The sequence below is a fragment of the Telopea speciosissima genome, chromosome 10, assembly GCF_018873765.1.
Source record: "Telopea speciosissima isolate NSW1024214 ecotype Mountain lineage chromosome 10, Tspe_v1, whole genome shotgun sequence".
NCBI classification, from domain to species: domain Eukaryota; kingdom Viridiplantae; phylum Streptophyta; class Magnoliopsida; order Proteales; family Proteaceae; genus Telopea; species Telopea speciosissima.
In genome coordinates this window covers 29193425-29211326 of record NC_057925.1, presented here as the reverse complement: position 1 = coordinate 29211326, position 17902 = coordinate 29193425, and positions in this window count along the sequence as shown.

Here is a 17902-nt window from a genome sequence, read left to right as displayed (position 1 = left end):
GATATTTTCTTATCTATGGAAGGTTGAAAAGTCAAAGATGCTTTGATCTCATTGCTTGAAGAAGATATCTACAAAGAAAAGGAAGCACAAGTTAGAATTGGAAATTTAGTTTTCTAAAAATAGAAGATCTATGTAATTAGGATTTTTTATTTATCTTAGTTTCTATTTCTTTTATTTTTCTTCGAGATCAAGTTATGTAAAGGAGGAAGGAGAAGAGAATATTCTCTTTTCTTTAGGAATATTTCTCCTACCACTTCCCTCTTCTCTCTTCTCCTCTCTTCCCCCTATAAATACCCCTAGCCCCTCTCTTGTAAAGGTGTTAAAAAATTTTAGTGAAATTTCTTCTCTTCTTTTCCTTCTAAATTGTGATTTTTGGCTTTCTAGTTTGTAGTTTTGATTTCATAAGATTAGTTCTTTCTAGTTCTTGGTTTTGATTTCATAAGATTAGTTCTTTCTAGTTCTTAGTTTTGATTTCATAAGTCTAGTTTAATGGTTGTAATAGGTTTAATTCATGCTTTAATGTCTTCAATATGGTTGTAATAGTTCTAGTTTAAAGCTTCCTAGTCTAAGTTTCAATGTTGATGACAAGACTTGGAGATTTCGAAGAGGAAGTCATGGTAAGTTTATTCAAGTATTCATGCAAGCAAGTTTAATCCAGTTCAAGCACATCAAGGTATCTCATTCTCTAAACCCTTAATCTCATTCTCCCTCTCCTCTATCTCTCTCTATCTTCTTCTTCTTCTCCCTCTATTTCTTTTATTTTGTTTTTATATGGTTGTGGTTTGTGGATGCACTTTTATTCCCTTATTTCTTTTTATGTGGTTATTATGTGTGGCTGCATTTTTATTCCTTTCAATTCGCTTTAGTTTGATAGGTTAGCTACTCATGTGTAGGATGCCAATTTAATCCCTTAGAATGTGTAATTTGTTAGATGCTTGTGAGTTAGGATCCGTTAGTTTAATCATCATTAGTTTAATTTAGTACTTTAATTAATTCAGTTCACTTTGCATTACTTTTAAGTTAGTTAAATAGAGTGGCGTATATCTCCTCGTGTTCGACCCGTAGCTACGATTGACCCGTACACTTGAGGTATTATTTTAACTCAAACTTATCTAAGCAAGAAATCCAAGAAAATCCATATGAACATATGATGGATCAAGAATGGATATCAAGACCATGAAGCTGGCTATATACAGGAGTTAAGGATAGCGTAGGGGTTAAGGAAATAGAGCTGGAGATTGATTGCCTTAAGGGTGTTAAGCTTGGAAAATGGATCCAAGCTACCTTCTTCCTCTTCTTTTTCTTCTTTTTTCTTCTCCTTCTCTTTCTCTCCTTCTCCCCCCCCCCCCCAACGAATTTGTTTAGGACTGAATTCTGAAAGCTAAGGTAGCTTATATAGGGGCTGGCCTTAGGGTCTGTTTGCCTAAAGCTATTTTATCTAGAAACACATTCTAAGTCCATTCCTTATGTACATGGGCTAACAAGTGGGTCGCACATGGCCACATTGTTAGGATAATATTCCCACGGGTCAATCTATGTACGGGGAGGTGATTCGGGGTGCGAGACACTGGGTCCCACAAACTAGAATTGAAATTCACATGTGATAGCAGCACTGGTTGATCCAATCGACCAGTAGGGATGGACCAGTAGGTGAATCCCTGCTGTTTTTGCATTTGGGCTCCACAGAGGCTTGTGCCATGGCTTGGGAATTAACCATGCATAACTTTGGCCATCAAACAATGTTCTAAACATTTATAAATAATTAAATTCCTAATTTATTTAAGTGGAAGTTTTACCTTAGGTTGTACATCAATTGGTGTACAGAATAGCAACACAAGGTTGGTGGTTGCCTTCAAACTAGTAGGTATGACATCACCAGAGTTTCCCCTTCAAAAATGGTTATCCGATCAGTGCACCACAAGTTGCTAGTGGGTAAGACCCTGGATCCATTGGGTTCCGGACCTACATTCAGAGTTCGGATCAGGATTCGGGTATAGATGTAACATCCTCCACCCCTTACAAGAATTTTGTCCTCGAAATTTGACGTACCTTGTAGGCTGAATAGATGGGGATACTCCTTATGCATTTCCTCTTCTTTTTCCCACGAGCCTTCTTCAAGTGTGTGGTTTCTCCATCATACCTTGACGTACGGTATGATTGCAGATCTTAAGTTCTTTCCGATCTAGAATCTCTTCAGGTTGCTCCACATAAGTCTAGTCAGGATCAAGGTATTCTGACTCGGCTAAGAGTACATGTGTCGGATTGGTTATTTATTTCTTTAGCATTGACACATGAAACACATTATGGACACCTTCCAATGATAGGGGTAGGGCTAACTAGTATGCTACTGGTTCAACTCTCGTTAGGATCTCGTATGGACCAATTTACCTTGGGCTCAGCTTCCCTTTCTTGCTGAAACGTGTGATGCCTTTGGTTGGTGAGATCCGAAGGAATACCTTTTTGCAAACCGCAAACTCAATATCTTTCCTTCTATTGTCTGCATAGCTCTTCTGCCTTGATTGAGCCGCCATGATCTTTTCTTTAATCATATACACTTTTTCATAAGTGATCTGAACTATCTCCGGGCCTATCATGCGCCGCTCTCCAACTTCATCCCAGTAGAGAGGCATGCGACATTTCCTCCCTTACAGTGCTTCATAAGGTATCATTCCAATGGTGGAATGATAACTATTATTATAAGCAAACTCTATCAGGGGAACATACGAGTCCCAGCTGTCTTATTTTCTCATTAAGCTCGGATGTTCGCCACTGACTCACGGTTGGCTATTAACAATAAACCTAGACATTCTCTAAGTCAAACTACTAGTTTCTTGGTTTATTCATTTAGGTCTTTTAGATGACTTTTACTTGATCTTTTCCATCTTGCGATCATTTTACAATATGATTATAAAGATATAACAATAAAACTCAAAATTAAATTCCTAAGTCTTGAAAGATTTTTCTGTTGGATTTGTTGCATTTGATGTGTGTCCATTTTTTTTAACCGGAACATTATCTGGGACCTGAGGCAACCCCTAGAATTTTATTAACAAAAGCACAAAAAAAGTACATAGGAGGGACATAACCCACCTTACCCCAACCTGGAACACTCAAGCTCATTCAAAAGACCAAAAATAAAACCCACCCACACAGTTATAAGCGGAACACAGGAAGACCTGCTTTGTCCTCTTGTAATATTCTCCTAAGATCCTGAGGAATAACATGACCAACACGAAATAAAGAGTTAGACAATGTAGAGCAGGCATAGTTGGCTAAAAAGTCAGCAATACGGTTGCTTTTCCGGTATGAGAAAAATAGATTGACCCTAAGAGAGAGTCAACCAAGGCAAGAGCTTCTTGAAACTAGTACCAACAGCTCCACAAGGGACAAACCCGAGTAGTAAAAAAAAATCACAATAGCTGTGGGATTAGAACTAATATGGCAACCCAAAATGCCCAATCTAATACATGTACGAAGTCCATCTAAAAGGGCCCTCATCTCCGCCTTAGAATTAGTGGAAACATCATAGAAATTTGCAAAAGCTCGAATGAGGATACCATTGTTATCTAGAAGAAGCCACCACCACCCCTTATGCCTGGGTTTCCTTTACTCACCCCATCCACATTAAGTTTTACAAAGTTAAAAGGGGGGCACCAATAAATGGGCTTAGGAACCTTATGACCAATACCAGCATACCCAATCTGCAAACCTGAAGCACCAGCTCCTCTTTCATTAAAACATCCTTCTTGAATTTAGGATGGTAAGGGATTTTACTCAACCAGGATTTGACTTTTTTAATAATAGTATATATCGTTTGCATATTCGAACCATGGCGATAATTATTCCTTTCCTTCCACAATTCTCACACAATAAAGGAGCCCACAATTCCTTTAATAAAATCACAAATGGTAGCCGTACCTGCTTGCGAATGCCAATAAAACATTGTCTCTAATCTCTTGGAACCATGGAAGAAAAACTCGACCAAAACCTGTTGAAACCACCGAGTTAACTCGGTTTCACAGGTTTTCGATATGAGTTGAAGGGGGATTTTATAAAATCCCTAGATTCGATCGGGTTTCAATGGTTTCGACTAGTTTTGACCATATTTCAGTGGTTTCGACACATATGTCCATCGAAACTAGGGGAAACTTGGCCCGAAATTAGGACAGACAGGTATTTATGCCAAAAACCAGGACAAACAAGTAAATGTTTTTGTATTTGTATTTCATTTACTTAAGATATTATTCATAAATAAGCAAATAACCCCCTTATTTGAATCCAATAAAAATAGTTAAAAAATCAAATTCCAAAAGGAAAAATTTCAACCCTCCAGTTCAAGAACAAAAATTGGATTTTCGACGGTTGGTGCAATTTTCAACTTTCTAATGTTGGGGTTTTTCTCAAATCTAAAAATTCCATAAATCTTAATATGGTAAAACATTGCCAAAAACCAAAAGTGCGGTAAAATACTCATTTGTTTTGTTGTCCAAAAAAATATTTTCATTCAGAGCAATTTTGACAGCATTCGCGCACACCAAATTAAGTTTGACCGGTACATAACTCCTTCAATATAAATCAAATTTAAGCAATCTTGGACTTATTGGAAAGCTATCAAAACAAAGCTTTCTAACAAATCCAAGATTGCATAAATCTCATTTATATTTATGGAGTTATGTTCCGGTCAAACCTTATTCGATACCATGTCCAAGAACAATATACAGTATCAAACTTGGATCAAAATCACAAGTAATATTTTTAGTGTTCTCTATGTGAAACTAATGCATGGATTGGGTTTAAAATGTCTAAAATAGGTAGCACAACAAGAATCAGGGCAAAAAAACAACTTCTAGGCCTCGAAATCAAGGTTCAAGTTAGCCTGGAGAAAGTCCCAGGTTTCGATCGAGATATGGTCAAAACCGAGACGAACTCGATTTTTGGCTGGTTGAAACCTAGCCGAAACCCGAGTTTTAGAACCTTACTTGGAACTGAAGAATTTCCACATCAAGAAGGTTACCAAAAAAATTCTAAACCTTTAAGGTTGTGGTTCCTACAACAAGAATGTGGGAAGTTGTTTCTCTCCAAGGTTTCCTGCAATCATGTAGAAGCAAGAGGAATGCCTAAGTTCATTAAACTCTGTTTTTTTGCTAAAGGTCAGCAAATTGGAATTAAAGAAAAAAGAAAATACAGGATTAACATCCAGGCATACCCAGACCCATGAAACAAAGTAAAAAAGATCAACTCTCCACTTTCGACAATACCATCAACAGAGAGGAGAACCTAAAAATTAAAATCAACTGCTAAATCTATATGTCGGTCTTTCCTCTAACTCCCACTGCACATTTGCAACAATAAAACTTGGGGCACTCTCCCACACATTTGAATTAGAATCCCTTGCTGCCCTCTTTGCAAGTTTATCTTCTACCGAGTTGTTCTCTCTAAAACAATGAGTAACAACCCAAGATGTAGATAATAAATACCTCTATAGATTAAGCCAAGATTGAAGAAACCTCCAGGGGATTTTCCTGTTCAAAATCTACTAGCTAAAAAAGCCGATTTTGCTAGGATTAGGAAGTCAAAGGGTAACTGGTACGAATCACATTCCAAGCAGACTTAACTGAGAAATGCCGTCAGAGGCCGGTTTCCAGACCAAATTGTCCACCCTGCTTGATAAAAAAATGTTGCTATTAAAATTTTTCTCACAGATCACCTGATTATCAATAAGATTGACAAATTGCTTGATCCTAGATTCCCTCAACCGAAAGGACATCCCTGACTTAGAGATCCAAATCCATATATTAATGGCACCATCAACAAAGTCAATTAGTGGGCCCTCTCCTAACAATCATCCAACCAAAAAGAGATATTCCCCTGCCCGACATCCAGACCGAGTTGGACAAGAGGAAATCCTTAAGATCAACAAGACCCCGCCAAGTTTTGGAGCCCATATCGCTTCTCTGGGCAAAAAATAATGTGGGAATTCTTTAAAAATTTAGCTTTAAAGAAATTACTCCAAAGGGAGTGTTCAAACAAAATTTGCCATAACCCTTTCAGCCTTATTGAGAGGCTAAAGTCCCCCAAGGATCGGATACCCAGCCCTCCCTCTTCCCTTGGTCTGCTAATCTTTTGCCAGCTAACCCAGTGGTGTCTCTTCCCAAAATCCAACTCTCCCCATTGAAAATCGGCGCAAATAGAATTAAATTTTTTTCCTCATCCCTTTGGGGATTTCTAAACAAGATAAAATATAGATCGACATAGAAGATAAAACATGTTTTAATAAAATTAGTCTACCTCCTGAGGAAAGCAATTCCAGCCCGCCAATTTTTCCTGACTATCACAAGGACATCTTCAAAGTAAGAATTTTTCAGCTTGCAGGAATAAATAGGAGCCCCCAAGTAAATAAAAGGTAGAGCTTTTCTAGCAAAACCAGTTAACTCACCGACCATTCTTAAGCGGGCTTCAGAAGTGTTGGGATCCAGGATAAAACATCTTTTCAATCTATTCACCCGCTGACCCATATAGAGCTCGTAGCGACTAATGAAACCCATGATCTGCTTTAACAAAGACTTTAACCCTTTAAAAAAATAATATTGTCATTAGCAAACAGACTGTGAGAAATACCTGGGCAGCCACGGGGAAAGTGGAAATAGTAGGCTCAACCTTTTGCAAACAGTGCTCTGAGTCTCCTGCTAAGGACTTCTGCTAGAATAAAAAGTGCAGGAGATAAAGGATCCCCTTGGCAAAGACCCCTAGTTGACTTAATAAAAAAACCTGTTGGCCCAGAATCCATGACCACTGAGAACCAACAACTTTGCTAAGTTTTTTCAATAAGTCTAATCCAGTCATGGCTGAAACCAAACTTTGCAAGAACATCCAGCAAGAAACTCCACTCAATATGGTCATAGACGTTAACCATATCCAATTTCAAGATCACATTACCCCTTCTAGTTTTTTAATTGATGTCTTGAACATCCTCCTGTACCAGAGCAATGTTATCATGAATGCACATGTGTGTCCATCAAACCTAATTTAATTTGATGAAATTAATTAATCATATTTCTTTTATATGTTTGTTATAATTGTTATACTTTGTGCAATAGCTCAATAACACATTAATATGATAAAGGTTTAACAAAAATAAAATGATGGTTTATGGTTTCATTATCTTATCTCTATCTCTTTATCCAAAATAAAACTAAGGAAAAAGAAGGGCAAAATGCATAGGATTAGGTTCATCCGTCATCACCACACTGTCAGTTAAATGATCATATTTCACTCATCCGATGTCAGAATGACTTCATTCTAGTGGAATTGGAAAGAAAACTTAAAGCTCTATAACTTTTTGTAGACCTAATGGCATTGTTGTCATTGTTGGCAATTTGGTACACAGCAATGGTGTAAGGAGTGTGCTAAGCTTGTTTGCAAGTTGGGAATAGAACACCGTGTGAGCCTCAAAGCTAATAAATAAGTAAGTCCCCATGGCATGTGAGCTTCCAATGAGAAGACAGAAAGCATGACCTAGAGAATGAAGGGGTTAGCAAAATCCTATGGCATGAGTGAGCGTTCAACATTTATCATATAAGCATTACCAATAAAATACAAGGGAAAAAGAAAAAATAAAGCTATTGAAAGGCTAAAACATTAGGTGCCTGACTCTTTTTGCTAGCCAGGTGATGCACATGGACAATGCCCAAAGCTCTCCAAAGGGTTTCCAACTCTTGAAAATATGCCTAAGATGAAATGACTCCTTGAAGTATTCCTTGGTAGCACACACTAAGTATTTAGTTTCCTTCTTGCTTATCTTTTAATGGTTGCATAGTAGATTTCCCCATTGCATGAGTGTGTGAGTGTATGCCACCTTGTTTAGCTGTGTGAACATGTTCATAATCTCGTAATAATTATATTTGAGACTTTGTTTAGCTATGTGAACATGTTCATAATCTCGTAATCATTATATTTGAGTTCTAACAACTTTGCTCTCGGAATTCTGAAGGCTTTGTGAATAGTTCATGGAAAGCATGTATTGGATTGTAGCTGTCATAGCTTGGTTTGATAGGTGAAATTCTGATATAGAGTTGTTACTAATAGTTTGAGCTCTTGGTGGATTTTATTTCAGTGTATTGGATTTGTTCCAAGAAAGTTCAAGGTTAGACTCGAGCTATATTGCCTCTTCGAGTATCAATTTCAAGAATTCTGAAAATTCAAGTCAAAATAGTATTTTTCTTGGTTTGAAGATTGGTTTGATGATTGGTAGGACCCACAAGGCTTCTGAGTGGCTATGCATGTTCAAATTCATGTTTGTGATATATTCAAAGTGTTACTTGAACCAAACAGTGGTTATTTGTGAAAATAACATGTTTAGTAGCAAGTTTTCAAGTAAAGTTAAAATTCAACAATAGTGACTGCGAAGCCTTTTTGAGCCTCTTGAAACATGTACATATGAGAGAAAAAAAGCAAGTGGTTTGTGCCAACATGTTTACAAAGTTATTCTCTACAAGAGATAACAAACCACACAGTCATTCGAGCTATACGTTGTTATGTGTGAAGGCTAGAATAGTAATCTTGTTAGTGAAGTTGGACAATAAGCATTAGTTATTCTTTAAAGAGGGAGAAAAAAGAGAGTGTGGACCCCACCTGGGGGTGCCACGTGTCAGGGGTGTGAAGTGGCATGGCTAATTATGCTACCTACTAGGCCAACAAGGCTATATGGTGTAGCTAAGTTGTATAACAATAGCCATGCTACCTAGGCCGCCTAGCCCTTCTTGAGACTTTCTTCGAACGAATGGTGGACATCTAATGCCTTAGAAAATATTTTGTGTTTTTGAAAACCAAGTTCACTGGAAGTCATTACTTGCAGAGTTTTAGCGATTTTTTTTGGTCATCTGATGCATCATCCAACCATATGAATGTGAAGCCATAAGGTTCACCTTTTTTAGCCACGTGTACGGCTCACGGTTGAGCTATCGTTTTCCCAAAAACGCTACAAGGTAAATGGTTGAGATCAATTCTTAATAGGGGTTTCAAATCTTTTAATCTGGTTGGTTGATAGGGCATCAGAGTATGTAAAAGTCTTTCATGGAATCATTTGAAGATCTTAAGGCTATTAGTGATTTATCTAAGGTTTGTTCAATGGCTTTGATTGAAGATACCATATCAGTGCTTAAGAAATAAGCATGTGTATATGTAATGCCCCCAAAACCACCCTAACGGTTTAGGGACATTGACGGTCCATAAGATCGTTTATGTCAAGGATATATGAACCAGAGTAGAACCAAAACACAAACACATGTCTAAAATGTATAGATCAAGACTTAAAATAAAATAGGGTAGTTAAACTAAGCTATTGCAACCTCCAAATTAAACTTAAAATTCTGAAATAAATGTTACAATATCCAAAATTAAATTAAACTCAAACAAATTATAAGTTCTTCTAAAATTGAAAGAAAGTGTAAAGTTTCTAATAGTAGCTGTCCTCTTCAAATCCAAATGCTTCGTCCTCTTGGACCTCTTCCTCTAATACATCCTCACATCCAGGTTCGCATTCATAAAATTGTTCATCTGAAAAGTGGTGACGGTAAGCCTCGAAAAAAGCTTAGCAAGTAAATCCACAACAACTATACAGGTGTGAAAACATGCACAAGTAATACAAAATGTAAAGACATATAATAATATGTATATATAAATCCGAAAAAAAAACAAAATAAAATTATCATAACCATATTTGCTTATCACCACTACTGTAATGAAAAATATATATGACAACAATCAACGAAAGATATATCAAAAGAACGTAAAATAACAAACACATCACTCCCTAGTGGACTAGTGTGAACTAGTTACCATACACTGGTCAAGGCCCTCATGATAGCGGCATATGAACTCTAGTTATGATCAACTACAACACCACTGTCCCCTCTCAACATGAAGAAACTAATGGAGAAACTAGTGACCAAACTTGCCCTAGACCGAGTCAAAGCCCTCGGAGGTTTTACCAGCAATGCCCTCCTGGAGAGTTTTTGATCATCTCCCTCTTTCTAATAGTCCATATAGCTCCAATAAGGGTAAGCTCGTAGCTCAAAAACTCGTCAACTTATCCTTACCCCAATATATTCACTAATGTTGGTAAGGTAAACAACAAAATAATAATCAAGGGTTTGCTTATAATTTAAAGCTATACATCCAAGTTCGGAACTTAGGGGTCATAACTCCCCAATTCCACCCTAACACATGCTATTGAAAAGAATGAAAATAAAGTTTGAAAGCAGTAACTTTCATCAACATATCAATGTATAAAGTGAAGAACAATAATAGAGAAGATTGGCCAATATCTTCGCAATCACTTATCCAACAATAACATCAATAAAAGTAAAAGGTAAACCCTAAACAAAATCAGATTTTTATGCATCATCCAAAAACATCATGCATTAGGTTATAATCATGAAGAATCATTCATAGACTTTCATCATACTATCAACAAATAAGCATTGGATTCATCAGTCTATAAACATGACATTATTAAAAATTCTGCACACACATATGTGAATTAAATCATAAAGACATCACCATTCCTTGCAAGCAATCATGTGTGAACAATTTAATTGAGTAAAAGCATGAATGAAATATGTTTTTGGCATGATAAATCTCAATTTAAAACTAAATTTCAGATTTAAAACAATATTTCAAAATAAATTTTATATGTAAGAAAATATCAAGTATAATGGTTGAAGATCTACTCACCTTGTGTGAAGCAATTAGGGTTTCTATAAGTGACCTCAAATCAATGTTTCAATAATATTGATATATGTCTTTCTAATTCAGAACCACTTTAATGGAGTCCTATGATTAAGATAATGATGAAATCAACATCAATATATTGCATAAACTCGGATTTGGGAAACACAGATTTTTTACAGAATGACCTATCTTTAGTAAATCAGCGATATCTCTCTGCTCAAATCTTCGTTTGGACTGATTCAAGTTGGGTTGCGAAGATAAGAGATGGGACTACGTTTTATTTTTTCAATTCGGCTCCAAAAGTGATCAAAATTGGACTCCAAGTTGCTGGTTCTGTACAGTCCGAATGTCCTTTTTCTCCTTCCTTCTTCTTCTCTTCTTCTTCTTCTTCTTCTCTTTTTCTCTATAGTCCACGAATTTTCCTCTCTCCCTCTCTCCCTCTCTCCCTCTCTCTTTCTCTCTCAAATTATGATAAAAGGTATGAGAATTGGAATTTAGTTATGGGAATTTAATCCTAACAACGAAGAAGGTGGGAAGAGTCCAATTTTGTTTCTAACTATTAGAAAAGGAAAGTCAATGGAGAATATTGGATATTCCACCAAATATTGGATTCCTCTAGCATTATAGATCTTTCCTCATTGAGAAAGATTGCATGGGTAGATAATTGAGTCATATTTGAAAACTCAATATATCACAACCATGTGAGCTAGTTTTTGGGATTTTGTAAGATGCTAATATATAATATTAGTGGGATTGCAAAATCACATAAGTGATACATACAAATCCCAAAAACGTTGAGCCCTCTCTCCCTCTCCAAAAAAAACCGTTCTCCCCTCTCTCTCTTCTTTGGTGTTTGATCCTAGAAGAAGAACACAAGGTGGTGTGTTCCTTGGTGGTATAGAGGAGATACATAGCTTGACCGTGGGAACGCAAAGCTTGCGTGGTGCGTGGAACGATCGAGAAAGGGCTATCATCAATTGGAGATCTTACAGTTGTGAGGCTTAGGCAATAATCAATCCCTGCTTCGTTCTGTTGTTGAATGACTTCTCCCATCGAAATTGTGATCTTATTTACGCTTTCATTGCGATCGCACTTGCGATGCCTTCAGTGGTATTAGAGCCTCTTTATCGATGGGGTTGTTTTCAATATTTTTTTTTCATTATTTATATGATGCTCTTAAAATTTTATTCAGTTTTTATTTTTAAAAAAAAAATAATTTAGGATGAGATGCATGCGACCAAGGGGCCGCGGGCTGGCTGCCTGCACGCTCCCCACCAGCCGCACACACCCCACCCCATGTCATGGCCATGCCCCCCTCTTCGTGCGCGCATGGCTACCAACCGCGTGTGCGTGCGTGGGTAGCCTTGCTGCGTGCGGTGCTGCCTTGTGCCTTTGTGCACTTGGTTTAATGATTTTCCCTTTTTTGCTATATTTTGTGTAGCAGTTTTTCATTATTAAAAAAAATATATATATGTTTTACTTATTGAAGGGAATTTCATTAGATGATGGGTGGAGAGATTCCTCCCTTCACCCACCTTCCCCAATAGGCATAATGGCTTATTATAATTTTATGGTTATTAATTTTATTTTAAGCATGTATGTGATGGCTTTGTGGGGGGTATGTGTCATGACCATTATTGCATAAGTTGTCATGGTAATGGCTATGTGATGTACATGATCATAGTGACATTGGATTGTCATGGTAATGGTCATGTAATGCACATAACCATTATGACTTAAGTTGTCATGGTAATGGTTGCATGATGGATGCATTGGATGTACATGATCATAATGACTTGGATTGTCATGGTAATGATGATTTTATATGTTTTTGGGCAATTTTCACATAAAATATTGGAATATTATTTTTGAGCATCATATATGTAATGAGGACCATGGCTATGGGAATTAAAAATTACATACATTAGGTGTATGTGTGTGCTAGGTATGGCATGGATGTGATTCTATATGTAATTTCCTTATTTTCTCCAAGCAGTCTAATTTTGGTGGACTGGTTTCTTGTTATGTAATTTTATTTATTTGGAAAGAATTGTAATGATTTTGGAATTAGTTTAAAATTATTCATTGTAACCGCTTGGAGTTCGTGTTTTGGATTATGGATCATGGATCGTGGATCGTGGATCGTGGATCCTGAATCGTGGATCAATGATCTTGTCGATTCCTTGGAGTGAAGATTGAAGGATGGATGGACTTGCTCACTTGGAGTGTCCAAATTTATTACAGTTTTGGAATTTTCTTGTAATAGTTAGTTGCATATGCATTATCACACTAATTTTACCATGTGTGGGAGTAACATATGAGGCTATGATTGCTCACATCCATCTTTTAATCAAAGTGAATTTATCATGGTTATGAACTCATGTTGATTAAATATGCTATCCCATAAACATTGGTGTTTATATGTTTATAATTTTCCTTGGATGGATGTGCTATTGTGTTTATACATTGGGTGTATGGTTGTGGATTATATGCGTTCCCGTCTGTCCTCATTTTCAATACAAGTGTGATATGAGAAACCCTGATTGGTGGGATTTTCATGGCCTCCCTTAATTGGTGAGTGTAGAATTTTCATTGATCCACCCTTGTAGATGCCGATAGGATAATTTTTGGGTGAATTGGTGAAATTGTCTGCACTCATCTCACATGTGATAGGTAGAGAATGTGGTCAGTAGTATATGTACTATGATAATAGGCATTAACTCACAAACACCATAGTTTCCTCCAAAATTAAGGGTAAATACTTGACTTGAGTGTGTGTCAGCCGATAGGAATGGGCATGACACTCAGGTGGCCAAATTATATTGGAAGTCTAAGTGACAGATAGAATAGTCTACCCAACCAAGATGTGAATGATGAACTCCGATAGGCTAAGTCAGGAGCATGAGAGTTGATCGTTTCCAATTCATGCCCTACAAGCTAGAGGAAAGCTTGGAGTGTGATTGACCATTGATTGTTCTTATCCCAGTTATTTCAATGGTTGTAGATCATGCTAATTATTAATTTTTGTACATCATGTAGATTTTAAAAATGTCAACCCAAATGAACTATGTCGCCCTTATCAAAGACCAAATTTTGATCAGCCCAAACTATGTTGACTGGAGGAGGAACATCAAGTTACTCCTGTCTGCAGAAGGTCTAATGTCTGTCCTGGATGAAGAAGAGCCTAAATTCCCTAATGAAGAGAACCCTGATTCTAAGCCCGCCTATGAGTTATTTCGACAAAAAAACTCTGAGGCAAAACTCCTCGTGTTGAGTACTCTGGAGAAGACCATCGCTGATTCGATCAAGGATCTGTACTTGACCAAGGACATGATGGAGGAGTTGAAGAAGATGTATGGGAGAGAAGAAAGGCATGTCCATCATCAACTGATGACACTCCTCCATAGCACGAAGATGGCTCAAGGTACTCCGGTTATTGACCATGTCATCAAAATGTGAAACTTATTCCAAGAACTAGAGAACCTTGGGACGTCCTTCAAGCTGAATTATAAGACGGATGTCATCTTCTACTCTTTGCCTCAGGAGATGTACGGATCGTTTATTGTTAATTATAACATGAATAAACTTTCTGTGGAACTCCCTAAGCTGGGCAACATGTTGCAAGAAGTAGAAGCTGCATCCAAGAAGCAGAAAGTGGAGGTCTTGACTACAGAGGACAAGTCTTCTTCCTCAAAGCCCAAGGGCAAGAAGAAGAAGAAGAAGGCTGACAAGGGTAAAAACCCTAAGGTTGGCAACAAGGGAATTCAGAAGAACAAGAGCAAGGGGACTTGTTTCTATTGTAAGAAGGACGGACATTGGAAGAAGGAATGTCGTGCTTTCCTGGTTGCTCAGAAAAAGAAGCAGGAGAAACAGGAAAAATGTATTTCCGAAACCTTGATCCTTTATAAGTCTAATTTGTTAGAGGAACCTACTAACACATGGTTGGTGGACTCGGGGTCTACCGCCCATATTTGTAACTTGTTGTAGGGGTTCAAGCTGATAAGAAGACTGAGTAAGGATGAAGTTCGTTTGCGAACGGGTACGGGTGCTGAGGCCATTGCTGAGGCCATTGGAGATTTTACTTTATTTTTTGATAATAGTACTTTAATTTTGAGAGATTGTTTTTATGTTCCTCATTTCAGGAGGAACGTTGTTTCTGTTAGTAAGCTTGTTTTGGATGGTTATACTTTCCTCTTTGGTAATAAGTTAACTATTCGGCTTAATAATTCATTTATTACTTCTGGCCTACTAGATAACGGATTATATCTCTTAAAACCGATACTAGAGGTTAATGAGATCTCCAATAATTCTTTGAAAAGAAAATCAGCCCAAGATAATTCAACATATCTTTGGCACTTGAAGTTAGGTCATATTGGAGTAGAAAAGATAAATAGGTTGGTGAAGGATGGGCCTTTGGAATCATTGAAGGTGGAACCTTATCCAACCTGTGAGTCGTGTCTACAAGGAAAGATGATCAAGAAACCCTTCTCTAATAAGGGAAGAAGAGCCGAAATTGTGTTAGAATTATTACACTCAGATGTATGTGGATCCATTAACGTTCAGGTGAGGTATGGTTACGAATACTTCATGACCTTCACTGATGACTACTCTCGTTATGGTTATATATACTTGATGCACCGCAAGTCAGAAACCTTTGACAAATTCATGGAATTCCGAGCGGAGGTTGAAAAACAGTTAGGTAATTGCATCAAGTACCTCCGATCTGAACGAGGAGGATAGTACTTATCAGATGAGTTCAAGGACTATCTGAAAGAAGCTGAGATCATAACCCAGTTGACTGCCCCTAGAACACCTCAACAGAATGGAGTTTCAGAAAGGAGAAACCAAACCTTGTTGGACATGGTTCGGTCTATGTTGAGTTATTCAGAACTGCCATTGAGTTTTTGGGGTTTCGTCCTGGAAACTACCATCTATATACTGAATAGGATGCCAACAAAGTCTGTGACCAAAACACCTTTTGAGTTGTGGTATCGGCGTAAGCCAAGCCTTCAACATCTTAAGGTGTGGGGTTGCATAGCACATGTAAGGAAACAACAGACAGATAAGTTGGAATCCTAAACAGATAGATGCTATTTCTTAGGATACCCTAAGAGTATAATAGGCTACTACTTCTATGACCCTGTTAATCAGAAAGTCATAGTTAGTAAGTATGCGACATTTCTTGAGGATGACATGATCTCATCAAGATCAAATCCAGTGGTCATTAAAGAAATAACTAATGACCAAGTACCCTCTGCGCCGACAGAAATTTTAGTTGACGTACCCACAGTTGAGCAATAGCCTCAAGAGCCTAGGAGGAGTGGGAGGTCTATCAGACCACCAGCTCGTTTAAACCTTCTCATGGAGGAGGATCAAAAGGTGGAAGAATTCCACATGGTGTCTGGTTGTTCAGACACAGATCCTTATACTTATGCCGAGGCTCTTAAGGATGTTGACTCGGTGAAATGGCAGGAAGCTATGCGTAGTGAAATAGATTCTATGGATTCTAACCATGTCTAGACTCTTGAAGATCTGCCAGAAGGGGTAAAACCCATTGGTTGTAAATGAATCTACAAGAGGAAGAGAGATATAGATGGAAAGGTGGAACGTTTCAAGGCAAGACTGGTGGCGAAGGGATACACTCAGAAAGAGGGTGTTGACTATGATGAAACTTTCTCACCTGTAGCGATGATTAAATCCATTCGGATTCTATTGTCAATTGCTGCATACCATGACTATGAAATCTGGCAGATGGATGTACAGACCGCTTTCCTCAATGGTTATCTTGATGAGGTCATATACATGAATCAGCCATAGGGTTTTGTCTCCCCAGGGGAGGAAAACAAGGTATGCAGGTTGTTGAGGTCCATTTATGGACTAAAACAAGCTTCCAGATCATGGAACATCCGTTTTGATCAAACTATCAAGGATTTTGAGTTTGAACAAAACATTGATGAGCCATGTGTGTATAAGAAAATCTGTGGGGGTGCCGTCTGTTTCCTTGTCCTATATGTGGATGATATACTGCTCATTGGGAATGATGTGGAGTTACTTTCATCTGTAAAGATGTGGTTATCCAAAACATTCTCAATGAAAGATCTGGGTGAAGCCAGCTACATCTTAGGAATTAAGCTTGTGAGAGATCGCAAGAAGAGGATATTGGGATTGTCACAATCCACCTACATTGACAAAGTGCTTGAGAGGTTCAACATGCAGGATTCGAAGAGAGGTAATGTGCCTCTCAGATATGGAATCGGTTTATCTAAGCCACAATGTCCTCAAACTCCTGAGGAAATTGAGACTATGAAGAGAGTTCCTTATGCTTCGGTAGTAGGAAGTCTGATGTACGCCATGTTGTGTACCAGGTCAGATATTTGTCATGCTGTAGGGATTGTGAGTCGATATCAATCCAATGCAGGATAAGAACATTGGACAGCTGTCAAGGGGATCCTCAAGTATCCAAGGAGGACCAAAGATTACTTCCTAGTATATGGTTGTGATCACTTGTCAGTGGTTGGATATACGGATTCGAATTTTCAAACTGACAAGGATGACAGAAAGTCTACCTCTGGGATGGTTTTTGTGATTGGTGGGGGTGCAGTGATTTGGAGGAGTATCAAACAGAAGTCAACAGCTGATTCCACGACAGAAGCTGAGTACTTGGCAGCTAGTGAGGCATCCAAGGAAGGTGTCTGGCTCAAGAAATTCTTGACAGACCTAGGGGTGGTCCCTGGGCTAGTGGAGCGACCCATATAATTGTTATGTGACAATAGGGGAGCTATAGCACAAGCAAAGGAACCAAGAGCTCATCAGAGGAACAAGCATGTGGAGCGAAAATGTCACTTGATTCGTGAGATTATTTAGCGTGGTGATGTAGCCATAGCTAAGGTTAACACTGCAGATAACCTATCTGACCCCATGACTAAGGCATTGCCTCTTAGTGTTTTTGAGAAACATGTTGGGAATATGGGGGTGAGGTCCATGGGTGACTGGCACTGATGTTCAAAACTCCTTCTATTAAATTAATGAATTTTGTTTTTGATTAGCATGATCAGTTGTTGGGCTCAGTTATTGTCCTTAGGTATTCATACCTAAAACTGTTCACCACTGGAGATTGGACTGGACATCCCATCCTGCATGGTGGTCACATTGTGTGTGCTTAGGGAGGATA